This window comes from Anomaloglossus baeobatrachus, chromosome 1 (genome assembly GCF_048569485.1).
Source record: "Anomaloglossus baeobatrachus isolate aAnoBae1 chromosome 1, aAnoBae1.hap1, whole genome shotgun sequence".
NCBI classification, from domain to species: Eukaryota; Metazoa; Chordata; class Amphibia; order Anura; family Aromobatidae; genus Anomaloglossus; species Anomaloglossus baeobatrachus.
In genome coordinates, this window is record NC_134353.1 from 115,220,973 (window position 1) to 115,245,622 (window position 24,650).

The window sequence follows — 24,650 nt, forward strand, 5'->3', positions numbered from 1 at the left end:
CGGTGTCCCCTGTGGGGTTGGTGGTGGCCCCTTTTCCCTTGCACCTGTGTGGTGTGTTCAGCTCCCCTGCCTGAGCAGTGGTAGCCCGCTCCTCGGCGTTTTGGGTGCCGGAGGAGCCCTCTGTTGCCCGCAGGCGCTGGCCCTTCGGGTGTTTGTCCCTTGGCGGTGGCACTCACTCGGTAATGGTGGGCTTTTGCCTTCTGACGGGACTTTGGTGTGGGTGAACCCATGAGGTCCAGCCAGCAATCAGTCAATTTGCTTAAACTCGATGGCTTCTGAGCTAGGTCGTGGTCTGAGTACCCGCTCTCTGGTGCTCCGGTAAAACGTTTGACTCCCCGGTTCAGGTCCTGCGGGCTCCAACCCTCAGCCGGTCCCTACGGTTCTGCCGGTTGTGTACCGGGACGACTGCAGACGGCCACCACCGTCTGCCTGCCTGACGTGTTAGCTCAGCTTTTTCACCTCCTGCCACCTTAACTGTCTCTGAACTCTCTGTCTGAACTCCCTGCCTCAGGACAGTAGTCTCCTCGGTGGGCGTGCCTTTCCGCCTGGCTCCGCCCACCTGGTGTGCTCTACCTCAGGTCTCCCTTTCGGGTGATGGTTGTGTCCTCTCAGGGGATGGGGGTGTGTGGGTAAGGTGGTGTTGATGTTACCAGTGACCCCTGGGGTCCAGGGCGTCACAGATACTTAGGGATTTCTAGGTCCAGAATATTCATGGTCCATTCTTTGGATAGATTCATCAGTATCCAAACACTGTGGATCTGATTCTCCATGAAAATTCAAAGGAAATCAAGAGAATCTGATTCTCCGCACCCATAACAATCAGCTGTTTCACTCCTTGATGACCTTAGGCCCCCTTCACACGTCAGTGATTCCGATACATTTGACGTCCGTTTTCATATGTCCTGGAGACACGGACATACTGTATGCAGACCTATTAATATCTACGCACACATCAGCGTCTTCACAAAGATCATGTTTCCGTGATATCACACGGACCGCACACTGATGTGATCCGTGTGACACGTACCAGAGAAAACACATGTCTTTGAAATAAAATGAATTTCTATATTCACCTGTCTCCAGTGCTGCTGTCTTCGGCGCTGCTTTCTGCTGCTTCTAGGCCCGCTCATTATGCTCATTTGACGCCCTGGCCTATCAGGTCATCACAGGGTGTGACACAATTTTCCTTTCCGTGCAACATCCATCTCTCCCTTGTTTCCAGGTGTCACCAAGTGATGTGCTAGGACCAGTATGCAGATCTCAGTCACACACACACCAGTGGGGAGGTTCAGGAGAGAAGGGGCCGCCCACCTTGAAGTCAGGCAGACTGGGTGGGAGGTGACTGGGCAGTCATCGGCAGGGGAGCAAAGAGAGCAGAGGGCTCTCAAGTAGCCCTCAGTGAGGAGAGCAGGCTTGGGAGTTGGAGCTCCCAGACAGCGTGAGAGAGTAGCCTTAGAGAGTGAGGGGCTGTGGAAGTGGAGGCTCCCGAAGGGTTGGACTAGACCAAAGCACACTAGTAACATCACTGGGAATGGTCACCTGGACGTGCTCCCCCTCAGCAGCAGTGGTACTACAGGATGTTTGGTTGAATCACAGCCTGTGTGTTCATTGACCTCACAAATCAGCACAGCCTCATCCAGCAACACAACAACCACTGTAAGTTTCTCTGCTCCCTGTCTCCCAGGCCTACAGCCCACGGCTCCCCTTCACCACCATCACCAGGCTCCCGGGGCAGAAACCCCCTACCCACGGAGGGGTTAAACACCTTGCTGCCTTACCACCGCCACCAGGCATCCCCAACAGCAGCGGTGGTACCCTATCTTACCACGCACCGTGGGTGGTGTCACGAACTTCTAATCCCCCTGAATATAGTCCCACTCTCATTGAGTGGCCGCACGACCCCTGGGTCCGGAGACCCCTAGAGCCACCGCGGATCCGGATCCGAGCAGCCCGGCTGCTGGCACGGGGGCGGCACACTCATGTAGCGCCCCTGAGGCTCTGGTCACTACAGGGTACTGCAACTGAGTTAAGGAGCAGTATCTATCTGGGGTAAGTGACAGGTGGATTGCCGGTGCTCTTACCAGACACATACATTTCACATGCAGTTAGATGCCTTTCCCACAGGGAGGAGTGGACTGGGGTGGGCAGGGAGAGTTAGCCCTCCAGTAATATGGCACTTCCCGGTCACCAGGACAACCACTGAGGGGCAGGTGCCACATGGGGTATAAGACGAGGTAGCCATGACACATAGTGAGCTTTGCTCGAGGGACATCCCCTGAGACCAGACTGGGTGCAAGAGAGCACCAGTGCTGGTGGGACACACAGCTTATCTTTCTGCTGCTGTGAGCTGGAGCTCGGCCCAGGTTCCTTCTGCCAGTCGCTTGATAGCGAGGACAAACAGGACAGTTACACTGACACCGGTAACCGCCTGGGACTTGCACCGGATAACCAGAGATTTACCAGCAGTGAACCAGTATGCTCTCGGGAAATCTCCTAAAGCTAGGTTCACATTTCCGTTAAATTGTATCAGTCACAATCCGCGGCTATGGTAAACAACGCAATCCGTTTAGCGGATTCCGTTGTGTCCCATAGATTTGTATTAATGGCGGATTGCGACTGATTACCTTGCGTTGCATCCGCTGCGGTTAGTCATTTTTGGACTGACCGCCGGGCGGGAACAACGCAGAATGTAATGTTTTTCGGACCGTCAAAATTAATGCACCGCGCAGGAATCCGTCGCCATCCGTCAAGCTTGTAATGTATGTCTATGGTGCTGGACTCCGTCATAATCCGTCTTACGACGGAATCCAGCACTGGATTCAGTCATGCTCTACTGAGCATGACCAGCATGTTTGGCACACCCACTGGGCTGTCCCCAAACACAAACGGATCATGACTGATCCATCAAAAAACGGACGCACAGCGGATGTAACGGACGCAACGGATCAGTTTTTTCACAGAATTCCTGTAAAAGGAATCCTGTGAAAAACACATCCGTTGCGTCAGTTGATATCTAAAAAATGACTGATCCGTTGCTGACAGACCTGAAGGATTTAAAACAACGGAAATGTGACCTTGGCTAACCAGTGAGTAAACACCTGAACTGGAGATCTTGCCTCATCTCTATTATTACCGTCGACGCCGTCCTGCACTCTGGCGCCCACGGCCCACTTCCAGCTAGCCGACCATCCTCTTGGGGCACCCACTTGGCCTGTGGGGAGTGACTCCATCTTTGGCTGCAATCACCATCGACCCCCGGTGAGAAGAACCCTGCAGCGGCGGCCCCACCTACCTGGCCGTGCACCACAGGTGGCGTCACGATGCAAACTTTTACCTAATCTCCCTGTAAATATACCCCTTTTAAAAAGCGTCCCTAGGGTCACGGAACCGGGCAACGGCCACCCAGTGACATTTCCCCAGCAATATACAGCCCGTGACCGAGTACCCTATAGCCCAAGGCGACACACTCATGAATATTCACTGCACTGCGGACCCAGAAGCAGCAGCGTCGGAGACATCAGCACTGCGCACAACAATGCCAGGGACAGGTGAGTAAAAAGTTCCTGTTCTCCGTGTGGTATCACGGATATTACATGGTGAACACTAGTGTTTCCAAATCACGGCATATGGATGGATCATACACACCTTCAACACGGCTCTGCAGAACATGAACGTTTTTTCATGGACATGTGAAGGGGGCCTTAGACGTATGTGACTCGCCCACCCCAGGGCTGTGGGACACCCGATGCCGGGCCGGACTAGTCCGGTGGTAGTCAGTGGTGGCTGGGCCCGGCTCCGTGGCCCTGGTGGGTGTCAGTAGAATATGTGGCTTGAATTAAAGTTTGTGTTCGTGACGCCACCTGTGGTATGCGGCTAATAGGCCGCCGCTGCGGTATGAGGCCTCCGGGGGATGATATGGCAGCAATGGTGGTACTACTCCCCACAGGTGGAGCAATGCCCCGGGGCACAGTTGGTGCTTGTGAGTGTCTATGCAGATGGAATAACAGAGGCAACTCCAAGGGTACAGTTTCAAGTTCTTTACTCACAGTTCTTGTCAAGGCCGGCAGGAACCCTTGGACTGCTGGGACCACTGTCAGGGACCTCTGCCGTTTCTGGGTGATTCTTGGAGCAAAACCCGGTACCCTTCTCTTAAGTGTCTCTGTCTTCAGCTGTCTCCTTAAACCTTGCCTTTGTAGGATAAACCTGGCTCGGCCTCCACAACAGCCTCCAGGCTGGGGGGGTCACCTGTCGGCTGATTACCCCTTTTCTAGAAGTTCTGCTGTGGGCTGTGGCCCGGGGAGTTTACAACATTCCCTGGGCCTCGGTTTTTACTGTTTGGAGATGATTTTGCACTCCTCCGGTTTCTAGGGACCGTCCCCTGCTGCAGCTTGATCCCTCCACCGATGTTCCTGTGGAACAGGCCACCGCAGCTCTACAGCTACCCGTGGCCCTGGGATCCCTTCTGTTCTCTGCTTGGTGTCACGTGGACCCTCTGAGTCCCAGGATCTTCACCAGGAAGCGTCTCTTTCCTCTTCTCAGCTCCTGACTGACTTGGAGCTCTTTTTCTACTTCTCCTCCTTGCCTGCCTCCTGCAGACCTCTTCCTCCTTCCGCACTCTCTCTCAGACTTCTGTTGCTTTCTCTGTGTGGACACTCTGAGCTCACAGAGCTCCTTTCTCTTTCACAGCTACATGCTGGCTCCTCACTCTCTCACTCTCTGAGGTAAACTGAAACTCTGACCTTCCTCTCTGCTCTACACTCGGCTGGCTCTCCCCACCCCCCGGTTGCTAAGCTACCACCCTATGGGAGCAGGGATGGGTCTTACGACCCCTCCCAGAATGCAGCATGGGAGGGTTACTGCCACTATCCCTTGTCCCAGTGTGTTCCTAGCAATGGGTGTAGTGTGGATTTACCAGGGGACCGGTGTTCACTCCCTTCCTCACCCAGAATGGGGCATCACACCGCTGATGGGGTGCAATGACCTGTGGCGACGGAAGCCTCAGGGGCGCTACACTCCCCCACAGCGAATCCCAGCACGTCCTCAGGCTGAAAAGACAACAAAACATGTGGGAGAAACTGCAGAAACATTTTTGTTATGCATAACATAAAACAATAAAACATTTCTTCCCTTTATGGGAGGCACAAGTACTTAAACGTTGCGAACTTCTTATAAAGAAAACTCTAAGTGTGCACTTCCAGTCCATTGCACGGTTCGGGCACATCCCCCATAATTCTGGTAGGGGGCACAACGGGTGCAACTAATTACATTGTTGGCTACAACAGGTCCAGTAGCCTGGCAGTTCGTTTCTTTCAATCAACAAAGTGGAAAACAAAACCAGCCACTAAGTCCAGTGGCCTGGTTACACAGGACACTTTACACATCACATTTACCAGGGACCACATTCCAGTCTAGTGGCCCGGTACACATACACATGGGGGGTGACTTCTTCAAAAAGTACAAGGGGCAGTAAGGCAGGAAAGGGTGTCATCTTCAAAAAGAACATTAGGGCAGCACAAAAGGGACATCTTCACAAAGAATGAGGGGCAGACAGGGGCTATTTACAGTTCAGCTTCTTTTCTTCACTTTCACTTTAACTTCTTTACATGTAGGGATTCTTCTCCGGCTCCCCACCTGGCAGCAGGTAGACAGCGGTCAGCACAGTCTGCGTCTGCTGGTCTTGGCGGGCTGCGCCTGGCATGGCGGCGGCCTGTATTGGAGTCGCTGCTGTGACTGATTCTTGACGGGCCGCACCTGGCGTGGCTGCGGCCTGGGCTTGGCGGGCCGCATCTGCGGCGTGGATTAACGTCGCCGCTGCGGCGGAATCTTGCTTGTCCGAGCGGGGTATCGCTGCTGGGGCCTGAGCTGGACGGGCCGGGCTTGGCGTCGCTGCTGCGGTGTGGATGGGCGCTGCTCCGGCGGCGAAATCTTGGCGGGCCGCACCTGGCGTGGCTGCGGCCCGGATCGGCATCGCCGTGCCGGGCGTCTCTCCAGGGACCGCGGGAATGGCAGCGGGGGTTGGGGCACTCGCGCCGGCAGGGGCAGCATGGGACTCACCCAGATCTAGGCCAGAGATGCTCTGCAGCAGGATCGGCATCGCCGGTGTGGACTCTGGATGGACGTGAGCATCGCCCCCACGCAGGCCTCGCTGCACAGACTTCTGCAGACTCCTCATGGCCAGCACCATCTCCTTCCCCCACACGGCTGTCTCCCGTCCGCTCTGCTTCTTCATCCCATCAGCCATCCTTCCGACCTCAGCCTCCAGCTCAGCGGCGGTCACAGGCCTGATCCAGGTAAGCTCCTCCTGGCCTCCGCTTGCAGGAGCCATTTTCTCTCTCTGCTGGTCTGGCATTTAGACTCTTTCTGCCAGCCGGCCAGCTTTTCTAGTCGCTATATCTTCTTCTTCCACCTTCCATGGTGGGCACCGCTTCGCGCTCTTTTCTTGGACAAGGGGGCGGGGCTTCTCTTCGCGCCCTTTCTGCTAGCACGCCCCCCTTCTTCCCGCGCTCAGTGTCTTCAATGGCTGCAGTTTCTCACAGTAAAACACAGGCTATTTCACGATTCTTCAGGTGCACAGTACCTGGTGTGACCGGGCAAGAAATCCTGTTCGTGACGCCAAAATTGACTCGCCCACCCCAGGGCTGTGGGACACCCGGTGCCGGGCCGGACTAGTCCGGTGGTAGTCAGTGGTGGCTGGGCCCGGCTCCGTGGCCCTGGTGGGTGTCAGTAGAATATGTGGCTTGAATTAAAGTTTGTGTTCGTGACGCCACCTGTGGTATGCGGCTAATAGGCCGCTGCTGCTGTATGAGGCCTCCGGGGGATGATATGGCAGCAATGGTGGTACTACTCCCCACAGGTGGAGCAATGCCCCGGGGCACAGTTGGTGCTTGTGAGTGTCTATGCAGATGGAATAACAGAGGCAACTCCAAGGGTACAGTTTCAAGTTCTTTACTCAAAGTTCTTGTCAAGGCCGGCAGGAACCCTTGGACTGCTGGGACCACTGTCAGGGACCTCCGCCGTTTCTGGGTGATTCTTGGAGCAAAACCCGGTACCCTTCTCTTAAGTGTCTCTGTCTTCAGCTGTCTCCTTAAACCTTGCCTTTGTAGGATAAACCTGGCTCGGCCTCCACAACAGCCTCCAGGCTGGGGGGTCACTGTTACACCTCGTGGCTCTCCTGTGGCAAGGAATGAGACAGTCTCCTTGCCTGCCATGAGCACTCCTGCTCAGCAGCGCCGAAGGTCTGCCAGACTGCGCAGAGTGCAGGAGAAACCTCCTCAGAGAGGCAGCACGAGGGTGACACCTAGTGGTACTCCTGTTGCAAGAGATGAGGCGGTCTCCCATTCCTTGCCTGCCGCAGCTCCTCCTGCTCAGCAGCCTCGAAGGTCTGTGAGGTTGCGCAATGTGCAGAGGTTTGCTGTTCAGGGAAGCAGTGAGACTCCCGTTATCTCTACACATTATGAGACCGAGGATCCCGCCTCTATTTCCCAGAGGCAGGAGGGTGAGCATGTGCTATGCTTGGTGGATCCTGATTCGCCCACTGACGTCACACGGCTTGATGACAAGGCTGGTGACGTGGTGAATCCTGACTGGCCAGGCTGGGATGTCGTGGATCCTGATTGGGTCAAGTCCGTCATCTCCGCCTCGCGCCCGCCCTTGGCTGGAGCTACACCTCCTTAAAAGCTCCTCCTGCCATCATGGCGGCGCGCGACCGTCCTTCTATGTTTGGATGTCTGGCAGCGTGCTGCCACGCCACTGCTCAGGCATTATCGTCTTCTGTGAGCTTGGCCCTTGCTGCTTAGGCAGCACCTGGTTTGCAGGCCGTGTCCCTGCCTTGCTGCTCCGGCAGTAGCTCCTTTGACAGGCCGTGTTCCTGTTCCAGGTGAGCTCCTCGAGTCTCCACCGGACTCACTTGGTTATTGAAAGCACACGTGCGTGGGCACCTCTGTGCTACCCTCGTGCCATATTCTCGTGACTTCCACTGGCACACGTGCGTGGGCACCTCTGTGCTTCCCCGTGCAACAGGTACACCGAGCCGTGTGATCCCTGCCATACAACCCTCACGGGTTAGGGCAGACCGGTGTACATAGATCGTCTGTGACATTCCAGACGATCGCTAGCAGCAACCCGCTCACTCTTCACCCACCATAGCAGCGGTCCCTTACACCGCACAGTGGACCTTGACCGGCGGAAGCTGTCCATTCCCCATCTTGGCACGCTTCCCCGGGTCCCCCTCGTAACAGGTCACCTGTCGGCTGATTACCCCTTTTCTAGAAGTTCTGCTGTGGGCTGTGGCCCGGGGAGTTTACAACATTCCCTGGGCCTCGGTTTTTACTGTTTGGAGATGATTTTGCACTCCTCCGGTTTCTAGGGACCGTCCCCTGCTGCAGCTTGATCCCTCCACCGATGTTCCTGTGGAACAGGCCACCGCAGCTCTACAGCTACCCGTGGCCCTGGGATCCCTTCTGTTCTCTGCTTGGTGTCACCTGGACCCTCTGAGTCCCAGGATCTTCACCAGGAAGCGTCTCTTTCCTCTTCTCAGCTCCTGACTGACTTGGAGCTCTTTTTCTACTTCTCCTCCTTGCCTGCCTCCTGCAGACCTCTTCCTCCTTCTGCACTCTCTCTCAGACTTCTGTTGCTTTCTCTGTGCAGACACTCTGAGCTCACAGAACTCCTTTCTCTTTCACAGCTACATGCTGGCTCCTCACTCTCTCACTCTCTGAGGTAAACTGAAACTCTGACCTTCCTCTCTGCTCTACACTTGGCTGGCTCTCCCCACCCCCCGGTTGCTAAGCTACCACCCTATGGGAGCAGGGATGGGTCTTACGACCCCTCCCAGAATGCAGCATGGGAGGGTTACTGCCACTATCCCTTGTCCCAGTGTGTTCCTAGCAATGGGTGTAGTGTGGATTTACCAGGGGACCGGTGTTCACTCCCTTCCTCACCCAGAATGGGGCATCACACCGCTGATGGGGTGCAATGACCTGTGGCGACGGAAGCCTCAGGGGCGCCACATATGAGTACGTCAAAGGTCGTGTTGCTCTCTTTGTTGGCTCACACACTGAGCCTGCATCTTTCCCTGCACATGTTAGCTGACCGGATTAGCCGAAATGAACCACTAAAGCCTGCTTTACACGTTGCAATTAGTTGTACAATCGCATTTGCGATGTGACACGCCCAGGTTGCATACGGGATCTTATGAGATTGCACGTAGGTCGTTCATTTGCTGTCACACGTGCGTTAGTAGTCTATGTTAAATTGATCAATTTTGTGTGTGATCCTTTAGATCATGTGTTCTGTGACGTATGCATTGGGCACCTTTTTTTTTTTTTTATTTATTGACTTGCCAAGCGTGTGTAATGTGTAGGGATGCGTTTTTACTATGTCATCTGCCATTCAGCTCTGCTACATGGCGCTGACAGGACACATACAGCCATGTAGCAGAGCTGAATGGCCGCTGACAGCAGACACAGAAAGAGCCGCACTGTCAGAATGAACTCGGGTGAACTTCACCCGACTTCATGGTCATGCTGCGGCTCTGTCTGTGTCGCGCCCTGATTAGCGGTCACCTGTGAAGGACTCACCGGTGACCGCTAAACTCCTGAGTGACTGAAGTTAGCAGCCCTCTCTCATACTCACCGATCCCCGGCGCGGCGCTACACGGCGTTCACACTGCTCCGGCGGCTTTTACTGTTTTGTCCAGTCAGCTCCACACAGCAACTGAAGACAGCCGCGCGATCGGCTGAGCTGTCACTGAGGTTACCCGCTGTCACTGGATCCAGCGGTGGCCGCGGGTAACCTCACTGACAGCTCAGCTGATCGCACGGCTGTCTTCATTAGCTGCGTGGAGGTGACCGGAGCGGCTGTGTCTGCTGCAGCTCCGGTCACCTCCACGCAGCAGCGCTGGAAGCGACGCTGGAGCATCCTGGATTACGCCGGACATGGAGGGTTTTTTGGGGCTGATTAAAGTGGTTAACCAGGGTATATGTTTGTGTTATTTATTTCTAATAAAGGATTTTTTCGGGTGTGTGTGTTTATTTACTGTAATTTACAGATTAATCATGGAAGGTGTCTCATAGACGCCTGACATGATTAATCTAGGACTTATTGGCAGCTATGGGCTGCCAATAACTCCTTATTACCCCGATTTGCCAACGCACCAGGGCAAATCGGGAAGAGCCGGGTACAGTCCCAGAACTGTCGCATCTAATGTATGCGGCAATTCTGGGCGGCTGCTGGCTGATATTGTTAGGCTGGGGGGCTCCCCATAACGTGGAGCTCCCCATCCTGAGAATACCAGCCTTCAGCCGTATGGCTTTATCTGGTTGGTTTTAAAATTGGGGGAGACCGCACGCCGTTTTTTTTAATTATTTAATTATTTATTTCACTACACAGTATAGACACGCCCACCGGCTGCTGTGATTGGGTGCAGTGAGACAGCTGTCACTCAGCGTGGGGGCGTGTCTCACTGTAACCAATCATAGGCGCCGGTGGGCGGGGAAAGCAGGGAATACGAGATTGTTTAATGGGCGGCCGGCTTTTTCAAAACAGTAAAAGCCGCCGGAGCAGTGTGAACGCCGTGCAGCGCCGGGCAGGGCCGTATTTGCCACTAGGCACCCGTGGTCCCGTGCCTAGGGCGGCACGTTGCGGGGGGCGGCACTTTCTGGCAGCAAAAAAGAAAAAAAAAAAAATATATATAAATTTTTTTTTTTTTTTTTACATCCCCGCCCCCCGTCCCTCCCTCCGTTACACTCGGCTGTGTTCCGGGGGGGGGGGGGGGGGGTTGGGAGGGAGGACAGGCGCACTTCTGCTGTCTATTTAAATACATGGCGGGCGCCAGGCATAGTGAGCTGACTAACCACGGAAGTTCCATGGCCTGCACTTCCGGGGTCAGAGGCGCGCGGGCGCCCCATGCTGCAGCGTCCAATCCTGCAGATGACACACGCCGCGGAGGAGGACGCGTCTGCAGCTGGAGCAAGCCAGAAGAGGAGCCAGCCAGAGCAGGGCGGCGGGCACCGGAGCAGGTAAGGCAGAGGCAGAGCCTAGAATGTATGGGCTCCTTACAGGTTAGTTGATGATCGTTGCAAATTGCGATGCCTCTTTTTGTCCACTGTAATCATGCAAGGGGAGGCTGGGGGGAGAGAGGCTGAGGCTGGGGGAGGCTGGGAAGAGAGAGTGGCTGGGGGGAGGCTGGGAAGAGAGAGAGAGGCTGAGGCTGGGAAGAGAGAGGCTGGGAAGAGAGAGGCTGAGGGGAGGCTGGGAAGAGAGAGAGGCTGAGGCTGGGAAGAGAGAGAGACAGACTGGGGGGAGGCTGGGAAGAGAGAGGCTGAGGCTGGGGAGAGGCTGGGAAGAGAGAGAGGCTGAGGCTGGGGGGAGGCTGGGAAGAGAGAGAGGCTGGGAAGAGAAATAGGCTGAGGCTGGGGGGAGTCTGGGAAGAGAGGGAGGCTGAGGCTGGGGGGAGAGAGGCTGAGGCTGGGGGGGAGGCTGGGGGGAGAGAGAGGCTAAGGCTGGGGGGAGAGAGAGGCTGAGGCTGGGGGGAGAGAGAGGCTGAGGCTGGGGGGGAGGCTGGGGGGAGAGGGAGGCTGAGGCTGGGGGGGAGGCTGGGGGGAGAGAGAGGCTAAGGCTGGGGGGAGAGAGAGGCTAAGGCTGGGGGGGAGAGAAAGGCTGAGGCTGGGGGGAGAGAGAGGCTGAAGCTGGGGGAGAGGCTTGGAGAAGAGAGGCTGATTCTGGGGGAGGCTGGGAGGGGGAGGCTGATGCTGAGGGAGGCTGATGCTGAGGGAGGCTGATGCTGGGGGAGGCTGGGAGGGGGAGGCTTGGAGGAGGGAAGCTGATGCTGGGGGAGGCTGGGAGGAGGGAGGCTGATGCTGAGGGAGGAGGGAGGCTGATGCTGGGGGAGGCTGGGAGGAGAGAGGCTGATGCTGGGGGAAGCTGGGAGGAGAGAGGCTGATGCTGGGGGAAGCTGGGAGGGTGAGGCTTGGAGGAGGGAAGCTGATGCTGAGGGAGGCTTGGAGGAGGGAGGCTGATGCTGAGGGAGGAGGGAGGCTGATGCTGGGGGAGGCTGGGAGGAGGGAGGCTGATGCTGGGGGAGGCTGGGAGGAGGAAGGCTGATGCTGGGGTAGGCTGGGAGGAGGGAGGCTGATGCTGGGGGAGGCTGGGACGAGGGAGGCTGAGGCTGGGGGAGGCTGGGAGGAGTGAGGCTGAGGCTGGGGGAGGCTGGGAGGAGAGAGGCTGATGTTGGGGGAGGCTGGGAGGGGGAAGGTGAGGTTTGGAGGAGGGAGGCTGATGCTGAGGGAGGCTGGGAGGAGGGAGGCTGATGCTTGGGGAGGCTGGGAGGGGGAGGCTGATGAGGAGGGAGGCTGATGAGGAGGGAGGCTGATGAGGAGGGAGGCTGATGAGGAGGGAGGCTGATGCTGGGGGAGGCTGGGAGAAGGGAGGCTGATGCTGGGGGAGGCTGGGAGAAGGGAGGCTGATGCTGGGGGAGGCTGGGGGAAGAGAGGCTGATGCTGGGGGAGAGGCTGCTGCTGGAGGCGGGGGAGAGAGGCTGCTGCTGGGGGAATGGGAGAGAGGGGCCAATGCTAGAGACAGAGGACAAGGGTTGAGGGATAGAGCAATGACAATATCGATGGGGGGGAGTGTAAGGACTCAGAATAAGAGGGGGGCAGCATTGGGAGCTCATTATGGAGAAGGGGCAGCATGTGTGGGCTCAGTATGGAGTGGAACAATGTAGGGGGAGTCAATATCAAGAGTGGGGTAGTGTGTGTGTGTGTGTGTGTGTGGTGTGTGTGTGGGTCTCAGCATAAGCGCTAGTGTGGTGGTCTTAGTATGATGAATGGGGCAGCATGGAGGTGTCATTATGGAAAAGAGGAAGGCAGCATTAGGAGCTCATGGAGAGGGGCAGCATGCACGGGACACTGTGAGGAGGGGGCAGCATGCACGGGACACTGTGAGGAGGGGGCAGCATGCATGGGACACTGTGAGGAGGGGGCAGCATGCATGGGACACTGAGGAGGGGGCAGCATGCATGGGACACTGTGAGGAGGGAGCAGCATGCATGGGACACTGAGGAGGGGGCAGCATGCATGGGACATTGTGAGGAGGGGGCAGCATGCATGAGACACTGTGAGGAGGGGGCAGCATGCATGGGACACTGTGAGGAGAGGGCAGCATGCATGGGACACTGTGAGGAGGGGGCAGCATGCATGGGACACTGTGAGGAGAGGGCAGCATGCATGGGACACTGTGAGGAGGGGGCAGCATGCATGGGACACTGTGAGGAGGGGGCAGCATGCATGGGACACTGTAAGGAGGGGGAAGCATGCATGGGACACTGTGAGGAGGGGGCAGCATGCATGGGACACTGTGAGGAGGGGGCAGCATGCATGGGACACTGTGAGGAGGGGGCAGCATGCATGGGACACTGTGAGGAGGGGGCAGCATGCATGGGACATTTTGAGGAGGGGGCAGCATGCATGGGACACTGTGAGGAGGGGGCAGCATGCATGGGACACTGTGAGGAGGGGGCAGCATGCATGGGACACTGTGAGGAGGGGGCAGCATGCATGGGACACTGTGAGGAGGGGGCAGCATGCATGGGACACTGTGAGGAGGGGGAAGCATGCATGGGACACTGTGAGGAGGGGGCAGCATGCTTGGGACACTGTGAGGAGGGGGCAGCATGCATGGGACACTGTGAGGAGGGGGCAGCATGCATGGGACACTGTGAGGAGGGGGCAGCATGCATGGGACACTGTGAGGAGGGGGCAGAATGCATGGGACACTGTGAGGAGGGGGCAGCATGCATGGGACACTGTGAGGAGGGGGCAGCATGCATGGGACATTGTTAGGAGGGAGCAGCATGCATGGGACACTGTGAGGAGTGGGCAGCATGCATGGGACACTGTGAGGAGGGGGCAGCATGCATGGGACACTGTGAGGAGGGGGCAGCATGCATGGGACACTGTGAGGAGGGGGCAGCATGCATGGGACACTGTGAGGAGGGGGCAGCATGCATGGTACACTGTGAGGAGGGGCAGCATGCATGGGACATTGTGAGGAGGGGGCAGCATGCATGGGACACTGAGGAGGGGGCAGCATGCATGGGACATTGTGAGGAGGGGGCAGCATGCATGGGACACTGTGAGGAGGGGGCAGCATGCATGGGACACTGTGAGGAGGGGGCAGCATGCATGGGACATTGTGAGGAGGGGGCAGCATGCATGGGACATTGTTAGGAGGGAGCAGCATGCATGGGACATTGTGAGGAGTGGGCAGCATGCATGGGACACTGTGAGGAGGGGGCAGCATGCATGGGACATTGTGAGGAGGGGGCAGCATGCATGGGACATTGTTAGGAGGGAGCAGCATGCATGGGACATTGTGAGGAGGGGCAGCATGCATGGGACATTGTGAGGAGGGGGCAGCATGCATGGGACATTGTTAGGAGGGAGCAGCATGCATGGGACATTGTGAGGAGGGGGCAGCATGCATGGCACATTGTGAGGAGGGGGCAGCATGCATGGGACATTGTGAGGAGGGGGCAGCATGCATGGGACACTGTGAGGAGGGGGCAGCATGCATGAGACATTGTGAGGAGGGGGCAGCATGCATGGGACACTGTGAGGAGGGGCAGCATGCATGGGACATTGTGAGGAGGGGGCAGCATGCATGGGACACTGAGGAGGGGGCAGCATGCATGGGACATTGTGAGGAGGGGGCAGCATGCATGGGACATTGTGAGGAGGGGGCAGCATGCATGGGACATTGTGAGGAGGGGGCAGCATGCATGGGACATTGTGAGGAGGGGGCAGCATGCATGGGACATTGTGAGGAGGGGGCAGCATGCATGGGACATTGTGAGGAGGGGGCAGCATGCACGGGACACTGTGAGGAGGGGGCAGCATGCATGGGACACTGTGAGGAGGGGGCAGCATGCATGGGACATTGTGAGGAGGGGGCAGCATGCATGGGACATTGTGAGGAGGGGGCAGCATGCATGGGACATTGTGAGGAGGGGGCAGCATGCATGGGACATTGTGAGGAGGGGGCAGCATGCATGGGACATTGTGAGGAGGGGGCAGCATGCATGGGACATTGTGAGGAGGGGGCAGCATGCATGGGATATTGTGAGGAGGGGGCAGCATGATGTGAGGACAATGTGCAGATCATATTTCATAATTGAAGAAGGTGTGGTGGGTATAATTTATAAGGGAGGGCAGTGTGTAGTTTATTAGGGGCAGTGTGACAGTCACAGTATATAAGTGGGGATGGTGTGGTGGAAATATTTTATACCCATGCTATGTTTTGATGTGCCCGTGGTGATCCCCATTGGGGGGGGGGTTAGTGCCCTTCGTTTCTCATTGATACTTTTTAGGCTATGTGCGCACGTTGCGCAAATACATGCAGTTACGCTGCGCTTTGTAGCGCAGCGTAACTGCATGCGTCCTGCGTCCCCTGCACAGTCTATGGAGATTGTGCAGGGGCCGTGCGCACATGGCGCTTTAGAGCGCAGCGCTTCGGCTACTGCTACTGTCACTTCTTTCCTGCGCTTTGCCGGCAGCTCCTGCTCTGTCTATGGGAGGAGCTGCAGGCAGAGCGCATGGAATCGGCGCTCACTACGGACATTTTCTGCAGCGATTAGAAGCGCACATGTGCTCTTCAGATCGCTGCAGAAATTTCTGCAGTGAACTGTACGCAACGTGCGCACATAGCCTTAAAGTGTTTTACAGAGTTGATCTGCCTTAAATAGATGTCGTGTGCGAAAACTCAGTTTTACGTTGTCAATAAGGGGCGCGACCACTTAAAGTGCCTAGGGCAGCACGAAGGCAAAATATAGCCCTGGCGCCGGGGATCGGGGATCGGTGAGTATATGAGAGAGTGGGTAAGAGGGATAGACTGACATGGACAGAGAGTGAGGGACAGAGATAGTGACCGACTGACAGAGATTAGTGAATGACAGACATTGTGAGGCGCTTCAGAACCCAGCTTTTCAGCTGCGCTCTGAAGCAGACCTTTTTTAAGCTGCAGTGCAGAGCGCACACCTGCGCACATAGCCTCAGATACCAAAATCGTATGAGGGATGTCACACGTTACAATTCACTAGGTTTGTGCAACAAAACGCTCAATTCTAGACAAAGATACGATGTGTTTGCGATCAACGGTTTTGCGTTCAATCCTGATCGCACGTAGCTGTCACACGCAGATACCTCACAAACGATGCCGGATGTGCGTCACTTACAACTTGACCCCAACGACGGATTGTGAGATATATTGAAGCGTGTAAAGTGGGCTTAACAGTGGCAGGCAGATCAGAGACTGCTGTCAACTAGTTATATCCCTCTGTCAAATTCTGAGCATGAAGCTGCAGGGAACGCGTTATTCCCCGCTCTCATCAGCAGCCTATTGATGTGATCACAGGGCGCCAATGGGTTGTCATGACATAGTTCCTGTGGGCGCCGGCATTCACAGGAAGGCAGCATTTTGTGGTGTACAGAGCTGTTCTGCTTGCTGAAGCATCACTCTGTACAGCACAAGTGATCGGAAGATCGCAGCTTCAAGTTCTGTAAGGAGACTAGTAAAAATAGAAAAAAGTAAAAAAAATGAAGAAAAAAACAAAAAAGAAAGTTCAAATCACGCCCCCTTTAGCCCCAAAAACAAAACACTAAAAAATAAATACTTGTTATCACCGTTCTCAGAAATTTCCGAAATATCAAAATATAAAATTAATTAATCTAATCGATAAACGGCGTAATGGAAAAAAGTTAAAAATACCAGAATTATGTTTTTTGGCGGCCTGAACATTGCAATGAAATGCATTAATGGGAAGGTCTCCTCTTTTTTTATTTTTGTATTAATAATAGTGATTATGAAATGAAGTATTTTTAATACAAAATTAAATTCACTCTATTTAGATTTTATTTAATTCTAGTTTTACTGAAGCACTGGGGGCTGCCATCTTGGATTTGCTATGAGTAAGACAGTTACTCACTTCTTTTATGATAGCCCTCTGTGCATAAAAGACCGTAGTCGGGCTCTGATCCCTATACTTAACACAGAAACAGCGTCTGCTGTCATCTGGAGGTGCCCCCTGGGCTGTCCAGATCACAGCAGAGGGAGGAGATCTGCGTCATTTTTGTGGAGCTCACAGCGTGTGCTGTGTGCTCCACTTTCCCATGTCACCCGCCGGGATGGATTGAGTGAGTATCGGTGCCGGACAGCGGTGATTGCAGCATAACTGATCCTGGCATGCTGCTCCCCACTCTGCCGCTCACCTCCCTCCCCATGTGTGTTCACCCCCCCTCCCACTCCGCTCACCCCCTCTCTCCGCGTGTGCTCACCCCCTCCCTGCGTGTGCTTACCTCGTGCCTCCGCTCCTCGCTGCTATGTACTGTGATCGCTGACAGGACAGGCTGCCGGGGTCGCAGGTCTGAGGTGAGTGCATGTGGCGTTGGGATACAGTCAGTGGGGCATTGGAAAACAGTCAGTGGGGAATTGGGATACAGTCAGTGGGTCATTGGGAAACAGTCAGTCAGTGGGTCATTGGAAAACAACAGAAAAAGTATATGTTCAGCTCACCTGTGTCTGTGCATGGTAATCCTGCAGGAGTGCAACATGGTCCGCTGTGCTGGCCAGTTCAGCTCAGAGAGGAGTCCAGAGGAGAAGGAGGAAGTTGGACCTGGCACGTGTACAAATGGTAAAAAAATCTTCTTTATTAGGAATAGTTTAAAAACACATAAACACACCGAATGCCGGGTCAAAAAAGAACATGGAAAGCTTGACGCATTTTGGACTGAAGTATTAAAAGCAAAAAGAGTCCTTAGTCATAAGTGGGAAACAGTCAGTCAGTGGGTCATCGGGAAGCAGTCAGTAGTCAGCTGGTCATTGGGAAACAGTCAGGGGGTCATTGGGTCATTGGGAAACAGTCAGTAGTCAGTGGGGCATTGGGAAGCAGTCAGTAATCAGTGGGGTATTGGGTCTTTGGAAAACAGTCAGTAGTCAGGGGGCATTGGGAAACAGTCAGTAGTCAGTGGGGCATTGGGAAACAGCCAGTAATTAGTGGGGCATTGGAAAACAGTCAGTAGTCAGTGGGGCATTGGGATACAGTGTGGCATGGGATACAGTAGACCACTATGCAGCTGGCCTTAGTGACACTAGACATATTAGGATCAATTTGCGGTCACCATCTAAATGACTCCGCATTGTGATCCTAAACTTCATTCTCTCTTATCCTTTTGGAAACAACCAGATTGGGAGGGGGAGGTGACATCACACACAGGAGAGCAGATTCTGCACTCTTTTACTGCAGCTGTAATGTGAGCTAGTTCTACAGTAGCTCTACAGCAGGACTTCAGCAGCTGCTCCCCCTAGTATTTAAGAGTGGAAAATATCAAACTTTAATTTTTTTTAGATTTTTCTCAATTAAAACCAAATAATATTATTGAAACATAACACTAAAACATTAATACTTTATATTTTTTCAGTTATTGGAAAACATTTTTTTTTACGATACCTTCCTTTAAGGGTGTTCATAACATCAGAAATATCCAAAAATGGTATTGGTGAAAACATCAGCTCAGAGCATAAAAAATAAACCATCACACAGCCCCAAATCTCAAAAAACATAATGTCACAATTTTCAAAAAATGGCGACAAAAGCGCCATTTATTTTTGTTTTACAAATTTCTGATTTTATTTTTTTCACCAATTAAATAAAAAAAAACCCTATACATGTTTGGTATCTATGAACTCATACTGACCTGGAGAATCATACTGCAAGGTCAGTATTACCATATAGTGAACATAGTAAATAAAAAACAATTGTGGAACTGCACTTTTTTTTGTAATTTCACCTCATTTGTAATTTTTTCTTCCTATTTTCTAGTACACTATATGATAAAATTAATGGTTTCATTCAAAAGTAAAACTCGTCCTGCAACAAAAGAAGTCCTCATATGGCTATGTTCATGGAAAAATAAAAAAGTTATGGCTCTTGGAAAAAGGGGAGGAAAAAATTAAGACAGAAAATGGAAAATCGCCAGGTGGTGAAGAGGTTAAAGAGGTGGTGGTGTTCATAGAAGCACTGTATGCTACCATATACCAAATCCCCTACTGGAAAAACACTTCAGTGTGGCCAATGTCATGTTCCTGTCTGTGATGTGGGCTCAAGAGTTGGCTGTGTTAGGCCATGTTCACATGTTGAGTATTTGGTGAGTTGTTTTTACCTCAATATTTGTAGCCAAAATAAGGAGTGGAACAGTCAGGAAAATTACAATAGGAACACGGGCACCACTTCTGTATTTTTTACCCACTCCTGGTTTTGGCTACAATACTGAGGTAAAAAAGTCACCAAATACTCAACGTGTGCATGTTGAAATACATCAAAAACACATGTAATCTGCACATGACTGTGTCAATAAGGTTTTGTCGAAGACAAAAATCAGGACGTCGAAAAAAAACAAAGTAGCTTTATTTAAAATATGACCTACAAGGAAGAGACAAAGAGCAAAGGTAACCGAGATAAAGATATATGTAAAAAACACACTCAATGCCAGACAATGGAAAAAATGGAAAAAATGCTAGTAACCTAATTTATTTTAGGCTACATTCCCATGATGAGTATTTGGTGAGTTGTTGACATTGTCAAATTTCTGCACAATTTCTACACCTATTATTAGGTAAAGTTACTTGAGCTTTTTCATTGCATTTTTGTGTGCGTTTTTTTTTTACATGCTTTTTTATACCATTTTTGATGTGTGGTTTTTGTCTCTTTTTCCCATGTTATGTTTTGAAGAAAGCTGCTTAGCTTTTCCACAGCAGAAACACGCTGTGTATTTTTTCTGCATCTAAAGCACGTTTATTGGAAAAATCTGCACATAAAACTCAGCGCACTAACTTGACTAAGGCTATTGTGTCGCCCTGGGCAAGCCAGGGGACACAGGTCACACACCACCACACCCCACATCCCAGGTAGGCACACCTAAGCTGAACCAAAAATCCTTGTTGCCTTCCTCCAGGAGTCTGATGATGCACACCAGGGGGTGGGCCAGGCGGTTGGCTCCGCCCACCAAGGAGCTCACAGCTCTGGAGGCAGGAGGTACCAGGCAGATTAGCCCAGGCAGGGCTTGAGTAGAGAAGCAGTCCAGTGAGGGACATGAATGAGTGAACAGCAGATAGCCCCGGCCAGGGGAAGAGTGAAGTCCAGTGTAGGGCTAGAGTAAACAACAGAGAAGTGAAAGTGAAGGAAAGAAAAGTGGAAAAGGAGGAAAGCAAGAAGTGGTGACAGAGCAGAGAGTGTGCAAGCCTGAGAGCCCAGCTTTGTGTAGGGCCAGAACAGCAAGGTCAGCGATGGCGGTGACTGTCCGGAGGGGGACCGTTTGGAAGTTCCTGGAAGGACCCCGTTGGCTGTGTGCCCGGTGGTCTGGAGCAGTGTTCCGAAAGACAGTCAGCACCAGGGCAGGGGCCTCTCGGACCCCGGCAAGGCTAGGAGTCGCCAAATTTGCCGAATCCTTCAGTGAAGGGGACGTAGATTCCCCCAACAACCAAGTCCCGATTGAAGGCAACAGCCCAACCCGTACAACAGAGGCACCGCCACCGCCAGGGCACCAGTCTCTGAGGGCCAGCGCCTGCGGGCAAAGTGTAGTGCTCATCCGGCCCAGCTTGAAGCCGGGGAGCGGGTTACCGGTGGGGACCCATCGCAACCAACCGTACATACAGGTGCAGGGAAGAGAGACATCACCGTCACCTACCGGGAAAGCAAAGCAGCCGTCTGTGGGACCGTCCTACCAGCCATTTGGTTTACCGTACAAACTGTGTCCAAGTCTCAGGCTGAGTGAGTACCACAGTGCCGCAAGGCACAGCGCTGCCCCCGCGTCCCTACGCCCACCAAGCCCTGCACCTCACAAACCATCACCGGGCCCCGGGATCACCAACCCCTACCCACGGAGGGGCAACACAACACCTGGCTGCTCCCCATCACCATCCCCGGGATCCCCACTCACAGCAGCGGTGGTGCAATCACCACAACCGTGGGTGGCGTCATGAACTATAACAATCCCCCACACCCAACAACAAACCCCCTTTCACTCACGGGCGAGGAGTGTCGCTCGAGGAACCCGGGATCCGGCCCACAGCTCGAGCCACCACTGAGCAGCTGCCGGACCCGAGCAGAAGGGGTGAGCGTAGTGTGCTGACACCCTCCTCCCCGCCCGCGACACTATGTCCGCACTTTGCGTTTCCATCTGCGTTTCAGCTGCTTTTTAGGTCCGTTTTGAACTGCAGCGTTTTCATGCCAAAAGGCATGTGTTTTGATTTTCCAGCAAAGTCAATAGAAAATGGGGATTTCTAGTCCGCACTTAGCGTTTCCAAACGCAGCGTTTAATTTGCATAATTTGTGGCAAAAAACATGCGTTCAAAGAAGCAGCATGTCAATTGTTTTTGCCATTTGGGCTGCGTTTTGCTAACATTGAAGTCAATGAGAAGTTGTAAAAAGCAAGCAAAATCCAAATGTCAGCGTTTTACCTGCAGAAAGAATGCGTATTGGACTACATAAACGCATGCTTTTCTGACTTCAAAACAATGGAATAATATGTCCCTTTACACACACACATAGTCCGAAAATTAAAGGAAATTATTTGATTATTGATATTTTAGCCAAAAATAGTATAAAACCGCTATAATTTTATTAAAAATAACTATTTTTGTAATGATTTTATAAATGAAATTTGTTTTATTTTCCCCTTTTTTCTTAGTGTTTGTATGTTAAAACTTTATTTAGGTGTGTTTTTGTGTTCAAAACGCATCTGAGTTTTGGCAATGGAAAAGCAGGTAAAAAGCGCTAAAAACGCAGCAAAAACGCGGTAAATACGCATGCATTTTTAGCGCTATTTTGTGGTCAAAAGCAACTTTGGCAAAATCAATTACTGCTAGAGGATGCGTTTTGACATGCGTTTAGGACGACACAAAGTGCAGACATAGCCTAACTGACATATTGTGGACTTGAAACCTGCATTGCAGGTCAGTTTATATTGAGTAAGAAAGAAGCATAGTGGACAGGAGATTTCTGTGAATTCTATGCACTTGGCTGGAACGGTAAGATGCTGCGTTTTTGATGCAGTGTCAAAAACTCACCAAAATCTCATAGTGAGAAAACAGCCTAATTGGTGCAGAAATTAAAAAAACTCATCAAACAATCATCATGGAAAAATAACCCAAATAAAAATCTCCTAAAAAGAGAGTGAGTGAGTTCTGAGGACCGGACTGGACAATTTGTATACAGGGCGGGAGATTTTATAAAGATTTTTTTAGGGTCTACAGTGGGGATCAGGGGATAACGTGCACCTTCATGGAATGCAGCACAGGTGCTGCTTAAAGGTGCTAGTTTTTAGCTTAGAAGGACAAAATCTGGCGACAGGTTCCCTTTAACCTCTCAAAATTTTCTGTGTGAACATAGCCTGATTGTTGAAGAAGGTCTGTTATGAAGCCCTGTTAAAGAAGTAGAACTGCTGTACTATTAGTCCAAATGGCATGAAAAATATTCTGCCATTTGGCTACTAGAACTTAACAAAGCGATCTTTAGTTTTGAACTCTCCATTATAGAGCAGGAAAAGAGCGACAACGGGAATATTTTCCTAAGGTATCAACTTTTTTTTTATCCTCCATAATATGAGTTAAAAATATTTGTATTACGACTGTCTTAGGCGGGCTTTGCACACTACGACATCGCAGGTGTGATGTCGGTGGGGTCAAATTGAAAGTGACGCACATCCGGCATCGCATGCGACATCGTAGTGTGTAAAGCCTAGATGATACGATTAACGAGCGCAAAATCGTCATAATCGTATCATCGGTGCAGCGTCGGCGTAATCCATAATTACGCTGACGCGACGTTCCGATGTTGTTCCTCGCTCCTGCGGCAGCACACATCGCTGTGTGTGAAGTCACAGGAGCGAGGAACATCTCCTACCGGCGTCACCGCGGCTTCCGTAGGATATGCGGAAGGAAGGAGGTGGGCGGGATGTTTACATGCTCATCTCCGCCCCTCCACCGCTATTGGCCGCCTGCCGTGTGACGTCACTATGACGCCGCACGACCCGCCCCCTTAGGAAGGAGGCGGGTCGACGGCCAGAGCAACGGTCGCAGGGCAGGTGAGTGCATGTGAAACTGGCGTAGCGATAATGTTCGCTACGCCAGCTATCACACGATATCGTACCTGCGACGGGGGCAGGGACTATCGCGTGCGACATCGCAGCATCGGCTTGCGATGTCGCAACGTGCAAAGCCGCCCTTAGGGCTCATGCGCACGTTGCGTAATTGCATACATTTATACTGCGTATTGCACTGCAGTGTAAATGCATGCATCCTGCGTTCCCTGTACAATCTATATAGATTGTGCATGAGACGTGCACACGATGCTTTTTTGAACACAACGATTTGGATGCTAAAATTTTGACCCAAATCCGTGAGTTCATAAAATGAGCATGTCAATTATTCCATGCGCTATGGATGCAGCTCCCACTCTGCCTATGGTGGGGGTAGCAGCCAGAGCGTATGAAATCTGCTTTTTTTTGTACAGAAAAACTGCATCCATTATGCAGTGTTTCTGCAGCGATTTGACGCGCACATGTGCTGTCAAATCGCTGCAGAATATTCAGCAATTACGTGCGCATGAGCCCTTAAAGGAGATTTAAAGAGGTGGTCTAAAAATAACACTGATTTTAATCTTAAATATCTATCTATTTATTGTAATAATCTAATTGCTTTTCTAACATACTTTAAAGGGAACATGTCACGTGGAAAAATGTTATTAAGGCCCGTTTCACACGTCAGTGAAAAACACTGACGTTCTTCACTGACGTGTAAAACACGCACATGTCCCTCCGCGTTCCGTGATTCACGGCACACGTGGGTTGTCCATGTGCAATCCGTGATCCGTGATTGCATAGTGACATTACTCACCTGCCTTCACTGCTGCTGTCCATGGTGCTGAAGTCTCTGGCTCTGCACCGTCTGCCCACCGCTCTCTGCACCTACTTCCTGGTCGGCAGTTCCTGCTTTAATGAATATTCATGAGCCAGGCAGGAGCTGCCGAAAGCAGAGGCTGCACAGCGAATCGCAGGCAAGGTAAGTTGAAAAATTTTAATATTTAATATGTCCGTGATTTTATGGTACGTGTTTCACTGATCACACACGGATCACACCATAGTGTGGTCCGTGGGTCATCAGTGATGCCAGACAAAAACTGACATGTCTCTGTGCAGAATCACGGCCAAGGGTGTACGCTGCACGGAGACACGTTCAGTGAAAAATCACTATGTGTGAGCAGGCCCATTGACTATAATGGGTCTGCGTATGTCAGTGATTCTGGTACGTATAAAAAAAAGCACAAACGTACCAGAATCACTGACGTGTGAAGGGGACCTTACCTGTAGATATGGGGTTAATCTGCAGGTTAATAGCGTTCTGAACCTGCCCCATAAATGCACATTAAACCTCGCTGCTGGAAGGAAATGACTTTTAATCCTCCTGGCAGTGTTCTTGTTTCTGTCACGGGGGCAGCACCAGGTCAAGTTCAGTCACCGCTAGATGTATGGAGAGTGCAGACTGTGCGCCCCATACTGATAGAAAGTCGCACTGCATCAGGCCTGTTTCACATGTCAGTGAAA